We start from the raw sequence: 12,482 nt of genomic DNA on the forward strand, positions 1-12,482 counted from the left end.
TTCCAAAAAAGCTGGGACAGAGGCAATAGAAGACGAGGCCCGGGGCCAAGTTTACCGCTGTGTTACATCACCTTTTCTTTTAACAACAGTCAATAAGTGTTTGGCAACTGAGAACACGAATTGTTGGAGCTTTGTAGATGGAATTCTTTACCATACTTGCTTGATGCACAACTTTAGTTGGGTCTCCATTGTCGTATTTTGTGTTTAATAATTTGTAACACATTATCAATGGGAGACAGGTCTGGACCGCAGGCAGGCCGGTCTAGTACCCGCACTCTTACTATGAAACCACGCTGCTGTAACAACTGCAGAATGTGGCTTAAGAGTGTCTTGTTGAATAAGAAGGGACGTCCCTTAAAAAAAGATGAGACTTGGATGGCAGCATATGTTGCTCCAAAACTTGTATGTACCATTCGGCATTAATGGTGCCTTCACGGATCTGCAAGTTACCTATGTCATGGGCACTAACACCCCCCATACCATTAGAGATGTATGGACACTTTTCCACTTTGCATCAGTCCATCTCAGATGAGTTCAGGCCCAGAGAAGCCGGCGGTGTTTCTGGGTGTTGTTGATATACGGCTTTCCCTTTGCATGGTAGAGCTTTATCTTGCACTTGTAGACGTAGTAACAAACTGTGTTCGCTGACAATGGTTTTCTGAAGTGTTCTTGAGCTCATGTAATGGTAATATCTGTTACAGAATGATGTCGGTTTTTAATGCAGTGCCGCCTTAGGGATCGAAGGTCACGGGTATTCAATGTTGGTTTTCGGCCTTGCCGCTTTCTTGCAAAGATTTGTCCAGATTCTCTGAATCTTTGGATGATATTATGGACTGTAGATGATGAAATCCCTAAATTCCTTGCAATTCTATGGTGAGAGATGTTGTTCCTAAATAGAGATGAGCGAACACTAAAATGTTCGAGGTTCGAAATCCGATTCGAACAACCGCACACTGTACGACTGTTCAAACGGGTTTTGAGCCCCATTATAGTCTATGGGGGGAAATGTTGTTTCTGGTGTACGCACTACAAGAAAATGGCCGCTTACAGTGTAGGTGGGCATTTTCTTGTAGCGCGGACATGCGCAGTCGGCTCTGCCCAGGCCCGATGCCTAAGCAGAGTGAATGCAGAGCCGGACGAGGACGCGGGAGCGCTGCGCAGGGAGAAGACTTCTAAAGGTAAGAGAAGAACCAGCGTTGATTGGCAATGTATAGCATTCTGCCAATCAACGCTGGTTCTGCATCGAATCTTAACTTCAAACAGCTAGTAGTATTCGATTGAGTACGAGTATTTTGAATACCGTAGTATTCGATCGAACACCTACTCGATCGAGTACTACTCGCTCATCTCTATTCCTAAACTGTTGGACTATTTGCTCACGCAGTTGGTCACAAAGTGGTGAACCTCGCCCCATCCTTGCTTGTGAATGACTGAGCATTTCGGGGAGGTTCCCTTTATACCCAATCATGACACTCACCTGTTTCCAATTAACCTCTTCACCTCTGGAATACTCCAAATAGGTGTTTTTTGAGCTTTCCTCAACTTTCCCGTCTTTTGTTGCCCCTGTCCCAGCTTTTTTGGAACATGTTGCATCAAATTCAAAATGAGTGAATATTTTCAAAACAACAATAAAATGTAATCGTTTGAACATTAAATATCTAGTCTCTGTAGTATATTGAATTGAAAATAGGTTGAAACGGATTTGTAAATCATCGTATTCTGGTTTTATTTATGTCTTACACAATGTACCAACTTCCTTAGAATTAGGGTTGTACTAACATACATGTGTAGCGCCCCACAGAGTGGGTCACTACAAATGTCATCTTATGTGATCTACACTGTGTACTGTGAAGGTATAGTGAGATCCAGTCAACCTGTCAGCATACACAAAGTTCCACAGCCATTATCTCTTTAAGAAAAGGGGTGGAGCTACAGACTGGAAGAGGGTCTCTCTTTCAGGTCCAGATCAGAAAGTGCAGGGGTGTGCAAGAGAGAGGAGCAGGTGTGTGGAGGTGCAGTGTGTGCTGCAGCCTCATGGTGTGATAGAACAGCACAGGAGGCCGGAGACCTGCAGAGGTGAGATGAGACCTCACAGGCACGGAGCTGCAGTTATAGGACCATCAATTCCTAACTAGTGTGAGAAACACTAAGAACATTGAGAGACTCACTGGACCGAGGCCTAGTGAATGCAAGATTCCTGGAGGCTCAGTAACATACAGAATTGGAGTGAGTGTATCCAGCATCCCAAAGAACTCACGTTACCTGCTGTCCAGAATGGTGATCTACCCAGTTGTAATTAACCTTTGAGCTCCTGGAACCCAGGACCAGAGGAAACCTATTAGAGAGTTTGAGCAGCAGTAGAAGGCTGAATCATATTAGTGGTAAAAGGGAAGACTGGCATCTCACTATACTGGAGCAAGGTGAATCCTCCTGTAACATCTGGTATCTCCTGCTGACTACAGAAGTAAACTGTAAGTGTTTGGTTAACCCCTGTCTGGACTGTATTCTTTCATCGATCCTCTATTACTCCTCCTGGAAATCATCCTTTCCTCACCTATATCATCTGGCCCTGGGACCTGCCCTGGTTGGGGAGGGTATAACATCTGGCACTGCATCACCACCTATTCCCAGAGGCCCTATCTACAGTGCCCGGCTTCACCTCAAGCCGAAACCCCAACTGGCGTCACGACAAACTTTTATTTTTCTTTATTTTTCTTTCATCCATTTTTGCTTAAAACTCCCCTTTTTCAAGGCGCTGCCGCCCCCGGTGTCGGGCCTGCTCGCGCCGTGAATCTACATAGGCCGAGCCGGGGCGACTCACATGTAATGGGCAGGAGATAAATGCTGATAATGGTTCCTTAGTCTTTTATCACAGGTGCGGAAAAAACTTCAGAAAATGTCACTTCAGCTTCGGGCTGAGCGTACAGCGCACGCGCAAGATTTCATTCATGCCGACGAGACAATGAAGCAAAGAAGAGGAGGAGAAGGAGCGATCTACAAGCAGCGGCAACGATAAAGGTCCAGGTCCCTTACAGATCTGGAGCGATTCGCTGGTGAGAAGGATGTTCGGCATTGATATCCCTATGCAGATCTCCGTTCCCGACAGCGTATTTAACAGCAGATCACTGTGAGTATGTAAGAGCTATCACCAGGATCTTGTTATCACTTTAACCCCTTCCCGCCAATGGCATCTTTTGATTTTCGTTTTTGACTCCCCTCCTTTTAAACCCCATAACCTTTTTATTTCTCCGCTCCCAGAGCCATATGAGGTCTTAATTTTTGCGGGACAAATTTTTCTTCTTGATGCCACCATTAATTATTCTGTACAATGTCCTGGGAAGATGGAAAAAAATTCAGACTGGGGTGGATTTGAAGAAAAAATGCATTTCTGCGACTTTCTTACGGGCTTTGGTTTTACGGCGTTCACTGTGCAGCCAAAATGACATGTCCCCTGTATTCTGTGTTTTGGTACAATTCTGGGGATACCTAATTTATATGGTTTTATTTACATTTTGACCCCTTAAAAAAAATCCAAAACTGTGTTAAAAAATTTTTTTTCTAAAAGTCGCCATATTCTGACAGCCGTAACTTTTTTATACGTCTGTGTACGGGGATGCATAGGGCGTCTTTTTTTGCAGAGCCGGGTGTACTTTTTAGTTCTACCATTTTTGGGAAATGTTATTGCTTTGATCACTTTTTATTCAAATTTTTATCAGAATCAAAACAGCGGTTTGGCACTTTTGACTATTTTTCCCGCTACGGCGTTTACAGAACAGGAAAAATATTTTTATAGATTTGTAGAAAGGGGGGTGATTTGAATTTTTAATACTTTTTATATATATTTTTATATTTTTTTTACTTTTTATTTTTATTTTTCTGCATTTATTAGACCCCCTAGGGGTGTTGAACCCCAGGGGGTCTGATCACTAATGCAATGCATTACAATGCTAATGCATTGCAAAAAATCATCCTTTCTTTTGCAGGCTGCATAGACCAGCCTGCAAAAGCAAGAGGTTGCAGACCGGCTGGGGAGCCTTGTAAAGGCTCCCAGCTGTCTTGGCAACCTGACGTCGGCCCTGGAGCATGCTCCAGGAGCCGTCGATCACCGGCAAAATGGCGGTGCCCATGCGCCGCTGGGAAAATGGCGCCTCCGGCGCCTTTGACCGTGGCGCAGGAGGGGTTAATGCCTCCGATAAGTCCGGGGACCAATCGGAGACATTACAGCCGGTTGTCTACTGCTTAAAGCAGTAGACACCCGATGGCTACGGTGACCGCCCGCCTCCCGGGCGGTCGCCATAGTTACACACCCGACATGCACTATTATGGCGGATGTCGGGAAGGGGTTAAGGATGAGTTTCTCATCTTTGAATTGAATCCAAGCTCATCTTCATTTTCCTAAGAGATCCTGAGATCTGGATTTAAATTCAATTGAAAAAGTGATCCCATATATTATATTGAGTCATTACAAACAGAGAAAACTCTTTCAAGTGTTTCGTTCTGTTAATATTGAGGATTATGGCTTATAGCCAAGGAAAACCCAATCTTTAAGTTAGTTCAGTCTTGCACCACCGGAGTGAGTGTTTGGCCCTTTGGGTGAGTTGTGCCTTTAACCAGCAGAGTTTTAGGCCCTTGACGTGAGCCATAGAAAAATTTGTTTTTAGGCCCTTGGGGTGAGCCTTAATGGGGTGCTTTTAAATTTCATTTTTCACCATGATGGAGGAGAAGGAGGAGAACGAGGATGAACAGGAGAGTTGAAGCACAAACATGGAACTTCATGTTGGGGTACTTGACACTGGTGGACATGCAAATCCTGGGTCAATCCAGTGGCTGTTCATTTTGCTCAGCGTCAGCCGGTCAGCACTGTCAGCTGACAGACGGCTGCGCTTATTGATGATGATGCCACCGGCTGCGCTGAAGATCCTTTCAGATAGAACGCTGACGGCAGAGCAGGACAGCACCTCCAAGGTGTAAAGAGCCAGTACCAGCCACAGGTCCAACTTCGACATGTGCTAAGTTAGTCCGTGTGCATAGTGTGCATCCATCTGAGTGTGTTTGCATGCGTGTGTGTGTATGTGTGGTGTGCATGTGGTATTTATGGGGTGATGATGTGGTATTTGTGGGGTATTGTTTGTGTTGTGTGTGTCTAGAGTGGTCTGGTGTTTGTGTGGCGTGTTGTGGTATTTGTGTGATGTTGTGCTTGTGGATTGGTGTATGTGTGCTGTCTGTGTGATGTTTATATGGTGTTTGTGTGTTGTGTGTGGTGGTGCGGCCCCTTCAGCAGCAACTATTTGGCGCTGTCGCTATAATCCGTCCCTGTCAGTCACAACTGTTGTTTTCCCCTCAGCACTTTCACTTTTCCCCATTATATGTATAGGGCCTAACTTCGGGGCCCCAATCTCATGACGGGGGGACCCTAGCGAGATGTAACGTGCGCAGTATTCTGCTCCTGTGGGTGGAGAGGGGGGCGTGCCAAATTTCACCAAAATCGGGCGAGAACTGTGGATTTGTATAGAGCGGACTGGATTCAGGGATCCAGCAGATATTCTATTTCGTGGAGATAGGGTCCCACCCCGTCATACAAGTAGGTAAAAGAGCTCCACATACAAGGGATTGTGTTGAAAACAAAGTAAATTTATTCGTAGGGTATGAGTAAGTACTTTTGGTCTTACTGACCTTCCTCAGACTCTACATAACACAAAGAAAAACACAAAGAATAAACACTTTGTTACAAAATCAGTAAACATAGACATGTTAACTCATCACATGTCAAAAATAAAATAAATAAAAATAAAATAAATAACACAATATAAATGATGTTTATACATAATGCCATGAGCAGTCAGATGCCAGGTATCCAACAGCAATGTGGCTGGAATTCAATGATCATATATATCAGATAAGGAGAACCATCAGATCTTAGAAGTATGATATACACTCACCGGCCACTTTATTAGGTACACCTGTCCAACTGCTCGTTAACACTTAATTTCTAATCAGCCAATCACATGGCGGCAACTCAGTGCATTTAGGCATGTAGACATGGTCAAGACAATCTCCTGCAGTTCAAACCGAGCATCAGTATGGGGAAGAAAGGTGATTTGAGTGCCTTTGAACGTGGCATGGTTGTTGGTGCCAGAAGGGCTGGTCTGAGTATTTCAGAAACTGCTGATCTACTGGGATTTTCACGCACAACCATCTCTAGGGTTTACAGAGAATGGTCCGAAAAAGAAAAAACATCCAGTGAGCGGCAGTTCTGTGGGCGGAAATGCGTTGTTGATGCCAGAGGTCAGAGGAGAATGGCCAGACTGGTTCGAGCTGATAGAAAGGCAACAGTGACTCAAATAGCCACCCGTTACAACCAAGGTAGCCAGAAGAGCATCTCTGAACGCACAGTACGTCCAACTTTGAGGCTACAGATGGGCTACAGCAGCAGAAGAAGACCACACCGGGTGCCACTCCTTTCAGCTAAGAACAGGAAACTGAGGCTACAATTTGCACAAGCTCATCGAAATTGGACAATTGAAGATTGGAAAAACGTTGCCTGGTCTGATGAGTCTCGATTTCTGCTGCGACATTCGGATGGTAGGGTCAGAATTTGGCGTCAACAACATGAAAGCATGGATCCATCCTGCCTTGTATCGGTAACGGTTCAGGCTGGTGGTGGTGGTGTCATGGTGTGGGGAATATTTTCTTGGCACTCTTTGGGCCCCTTGGTACCAATTGAGCATCGTTGCAACGCCAAAGCCTACCTGAGTATTGTTGCTGACCATGTCCATCCCTTTATGACCACAATGTACCCAACATCTGATGGCTACTTTCAGCAGGATAATGCAATGCCATGTCATAAAGCTGGAATCATCTCAGACTGGTTTCTTGAACATGACAATGAGTTCACTGTACTCCAATGGCCTCCACAGTCACCAGATCTCAATCCAATAGAGGAGCATCTTTGGGATGTGGTGGAACGGGAGATTCGCATCATGGATGTGCAGCCGACAAATCTGCGGCAACTGTGTGATGCCATCATGTCAATATGGACCAAAATCTCTGAGGAATGCTTCCAGCACCTTGTTGAATCTATGCCACGAAGAATTGAGGCAGTTCTGAAGGCAAAAGGGGGTCCAACCCGTTACTAGCATGGTGTACCTAATAAAGTGGCCGGTGAGTGTACATCAGTTAAAGGGGCTCTATCAGCAAAATCCTGCAGATAGAGCCCCACATATGCGTGCATAGCCTAAAGCATAAAAAAAAAACAGCCCGGGCACATGCGCAGTAGCACGCGGCTTCTACTACGGCTACTGCGCATGCGCCCGGGCTGTTTTTTTTTATCAGTGTCCGCGAGCAAGCGCCGGAGGAGGACGGCACCCGAGGACGTCAGAGGAAGGTGAGGCGGAGAAGAAGAAGACGGCGCACCCTGAATGCCCGCCCAGGGTGCACGTTCTGTAAGTAGAGAACATTCTTTTTTAAGTTATTATTTTAAAACGGGGGGGGGGGGGGGTTGTAGTTTAATTTAACATTTATGGTGCCTGAATAGCCTTTTTAAAGGCTATGCACGCATATGTGGGGCTCTATCAGCAGGATTTTGCTGATAGAGCCCCTTTAAGGAGAACTGTCAGATCCTATAGACCGTCATAATGCAGAACATGAATAAAAAAGTTAAATGCATAGATGTAGATAGCATATATATGTATGTGCCACAGTGCCCCCTATGCCTCAAATAAGATAATAAAAGTATTCACCTGATGATAGATGTAGAAATCCACAAATGGGATAAGTAATAGGCAGGTATTTAATGCACCTAATAAATAAAAGGATCCATTAGGAGTGTCTCAGTATGATGTAGTGAAGGTTCCTGCTCGTTGTCAGGGGTACTTACCACCCGTCTGTCCGGGCCCGCATGTAGAGAAATGCTGAAACAGCTGGTATGCAGAGTTATGCTCAAAAAGTGTAAGGCACAGGCTGTGTATGGGCGCGTTCAGTGAGCGTCCCCGTCTGTTTCTGTATCTCTACAGAAACAGGTGGAGGCGGCGGAACTCCAACTCCGTGGAGCATGTTCAGGTGACGAGTTTCCTACCCTAAAAGGGAAAATGGATACCAACCTTTACAAGCTCAAAAAAGAAAGAAATTCCTTAGGGATCAAGAAGATTACCGAAATGATAGGGTGTATAGATGGAACTATTGATTCATACACAGTCAACTTTTTGAGTAAACAGGATCCCATCACACCGGTGATCTACGTATTACCTAAAATCCACAAAAGCCTGATAAATCCACCGGGACGCCCCATTGTTGCATCATGTGATTCCGTACTGTCACCACTATCCATCTTTGTAGAAAAAATATTGACACCTCATGTTAAAAAGACACGATCCTTTTTATTGGACACTTCAGCATTTCTAAATCTGATACGGGAGACTACTGGACTCTCACCAGACACACTGCTGGTAACGTTCGATGTTGTCAGCCTATATACCTGCATCGAACACACGAAAGGTCTTAGAGCCACTAAAAATTTATTGGAAATAAATAGAGTGAACCCACAAATTATTGACCTTTCGATCGACCTTCTCCAGATCATCCTAGAGGAAAACTATTTCCTCTTCCAGGATGACTTTTACTTACAAAAACGCGGGACCGCAATGGGGTCGAATGTCGCGCCCCCTTACGCCATTGCCTACATGGCATTTTTTGAAGAAAACCATATATACACCAATCCTCTCTTCCAGGATCACGTTGTGACCTGGAAGAGATACATCGATGACATTTTTTGTGTCTGGGGGGGGGGGGGGGCAGTATCCAGTCTGCACGAGTTTGCCCAATCCATTAATAGTGTCTGGCCTGAGCTCAAGTTTACACTCCATTTTGATGAAAGGAAAATCAGCTTTCTTGACATCATGATAACAAAAAGAGATGATGGCACATTATGTCCTGATTTGTTCCGAAAGACCACTGACAAAAATAGTCTCCTTCATTATCAGAGTTGTCATCCGACATCCACTAAAAAATCTCTCCCAAAGTCACAGTTCTGTAGGGTCAAAAGAATTGTCCAAGACCATGTAATCAGGGAACAGAGATTTAAAGAAATGGAGGAAAAGTTCAGGGCCAGGGGCTATCCCCAACAACTGTTATCTGAGACATTGCGACAAGTTGGATGGGGTGACACAGATAGTACACGCCTCACTCCCGATCAGAGTAGGGATGACAACAGGATCACATTGGTGCACACCTACCACCCTTTTGTGTATAAAGTGCACGGTATTATAAGAAAACACTGGCCACTACTGGCCAGGGCTCACCCAGAGATTCCGGCCTTTCAAAATAGTTTTCGTCCCTGTTATAGGCGCCCACAAAATCTCAGGGACAGATTAGGGGCCACACGGTGGCTCAGTGGTTAGCACTGCAGCCTTGCAGCGCTGGAGTCCTGGTGTTCAAATCCCACCAAGGGCAAAAAACCATCTGCAAGGAGTTTGTATGTTCTCCCTGTGTTTGCATGGATTTCCATCCCATATTCCAAAAAAAGACATACTTATAGGGAAAAAATGTACATTGTGAGCTCTATGTGGGGCTCACAATCTACATTTAAAAAAAAAATCATAAAAAAAAATAAATCTCAGGGACAGATTAGTACGGGCGGACCTTGGATCTGAAAGTAGAGTTCCACGCCAACAATTCCTAAGTACCCCCAAAAAAGGCACTTTTCCGTGCCTTGGTTGTCACCAATGCTCGAACATGTTGAAAGGTGAAAAAATCTACCACCCACAGACTGGGGAAGTCATACGAGTGGGGGACTTTTTTACGTGCAACTCGAATTTCGTGATCTACTTGATTAAATGTCCATGCGGTCTCGCATACGTTGGGGAGACAACCCAACGTGTGCGAGACCGCATAAAACAACATAAGTCAAACATTTGTTGCCGTAATCTTCTACTACCCCTGCCAGCCCACTTTGATAGAATGGGACATAATGTCTCACAATTAAGGTTTCAGGTACTGGAACAGGTGAGCCTCCCACGACGGGGTGGCAACAGAATCCTAATGCTTAAGAAAAAAGAAGCATATTGGATACATAGGCTCCAAACGATGGAGCCTAGGGGCATGAATCGTGAATACGAAATCCAGGCCTTTATTTGAGGTGTTCCAGCTGTTTCTGTATACTCATATTCAATTGTACAAATAGTGACCCAATGTTCCCTGTGCCTTATTCTGTTCACTTTCGTATTTATCCACAGGTCTGCTAGGATAAGCTCCACCTGTCCCCCGGGTCCCGCATGAAGTAATATCCTTTTTTTGATTGGAATTAAACCATTAAAACTTTTTTCTGAAAATAACCTTATTTTTTTATATATATATATATTTTTTTGCAATTTTGATACATTTTTATTTTTTAGATTTTCATTTTTTATTCTTTTATTCATTTTTTATTATTATTTTTTATTTTATTTTTTATTTATTTATTACTTTTTATTCTTTCTTTTTGTATTATTCCTTATTTATACCTTAATTTTCATTTCATTACCTTTCATAATTTTCATGTCACATTGGTTATTTTCTTCCCCTCTTGTCTCTTCATTTTCTGTTATCCACTTATAGTTTCCTTTCATCTTTCTTTCTATTCTGATCCTATCTACTCCCTTATAGTCACTTATGCATTCCATATTCAATACACAACGCACATCACTGGGTATGAGGTAATAGTAATGACTGTCTTCCCATTAGCTACTGACAGGCTGATCTTCTATTCAGCGCACTTACTGTTGCTGCCATTGCCGTCAACACGGCACAGTGTAGTACGGAACACTCCGTACAGAGCGAGCGCGCAAGCGCATTATCGCTTTTGCCGTACGGCCTACTTGTGCATGCGCCTGGCCCCGTCAGCCGCACGGCGCTTCCACGCATGCGCGCGCCGGCCCAATGAAAGGGATCGGCGCGTCTTTTTAATCACAGACGGGGACGCTCACTGAACGCGCCCATACACAGCCTGTGCCTTACACTTTTTGAGCATAACTCTGCATACCAGCTGCTTCAGCATTTCTCTACATGCGGGCCCGGACAGACGGGTGGTAAGTACCCCTGACAACGAGCAGGAACCTTCACTACATCATACTGAGACACTCCTAATGGATTCTTTTATTTATTAGGTGCATTAAATACCTGCCTATTACTTATCCCATTTGTGGATTTCTACATCTATCATCAGGTGAATACTTTTATTATCTTATTTGAGGCATAGGGGGCACTGTGGCACACATATATATGCTATCTACATCTATGCATTTAACTTTTTTATTCATGTTCTGCATTATGACGGTCTATAGGATCTGACAGTTCTCCTTAACTGATGTATATCATACTTCTAAGATCTGATGGTTCTCCTTATCTGATATATATGATCATTGAATTCCTGCCACATTGCTGTTACATACCTGGCATCTGACTGCTCATGGCATTATGTATAAACGTCATTTATATTGTGTTATTTATTTTATTTTTATTTATTTATTTTATTTATTTTTTTGACATGTGATGAGTTAACATGTCTATGTTTACTGATTTTGTAACAAAGTGCTTATTCTTTGTGTTTTTCTTTGTGTTATGTAGAGTCTGAGGAAGGTCAATAAGACTGAAAGTACTTACTCATACCCTACGAATAAATTTACTTTGTTTTCAACACAATCCCTTGTGTGTGGAGCTCTTTTACCTACTTGTGTAGAGCGGACTACTACAGGATTTGAGTGTTATATATAGATATACTGTATATCATTGATTGATTGTATATATATTTGTTATATTAGGTATTGCTCCTTCATACACACTATATTACACTTTATTATTACATGATCTTATTTGCGTCTTATGATTGCGTCACTTTATTATTCCCACTAGTACATTGGTATATACGGTAGGTTTTATCCATCTTTACCCATTTAATTTCTGTCGGGGGATCTGTTATTACTATTTGCCTTGTCGATCATTCTTTTAATAAAGTTTTAATGGTTTTGTATTAGAGCATGCACAATAGACTACAACGGTGGCCATGTTTTTGTAGTAGTAAAGATCTCTAGTAATAGAATGGTCCGGGCATGCTCAGTAGCATTTGTGTTGGCCATTTTATTTGGCAGTGTAGAGTATAAGTAACGTGACCTTTATTCTGCGGTCGGTACGATTATGGCGATACCTCATTTATATTGTTTGTTTTTTTTTATGCGTTCCATCTTCTGAGATGCGTAACATTTTTATTTTTCAGGTGACTGAATTGGTTGAGGGCGTATTTTACAGTATATGGGACAACCTCCTTTGGGTACATAAGACTTTTGGATGACTTTTTTCCATTGTTTTTTCCAATGGTCGCCGTGTACATTACATTTTATTTCAGTTTTATTTTATAGATTGTTTCCAACGCGACGATACAGAATATACAGTGTTCTTATTAATTTTTTTTATTTATTTTTTTAATATAATTCATTTTTTATATAAAAAGGGAA

At 43.1% G+C, this 12,482-nt stretch overlaps 1 protein-coding gene across 1 annotated transcript in view; it reads left to right on the plus strand.

Moving 5' to 3' along the window:
* The window catches only part of LOC142201847 (uncharacterized), a 174,408-nt gene that overhangs the window by 7,943 nt on the left and 153,983 nt on the right, over positions 1 to 12,482 (plus strand). The gene's annotated exons all lie outside the window — the stretch shown is intronic.

This window comes from Leptodactylus fuscus, chromosome 1 (genome assembly GCF_031893055.1).
Source record: "Leptodactylus fuscus isolate aLepFus1 chromosome 1, aLepFus1.hap2, whole genome shotgun sequence".
Taxonomy (NCBI): Eukaryota; Metazoa; Chordata; class Amphibia; order Anura; family Leptodactylidae; genus Leptodactylus; species Leptodactylus fuscus.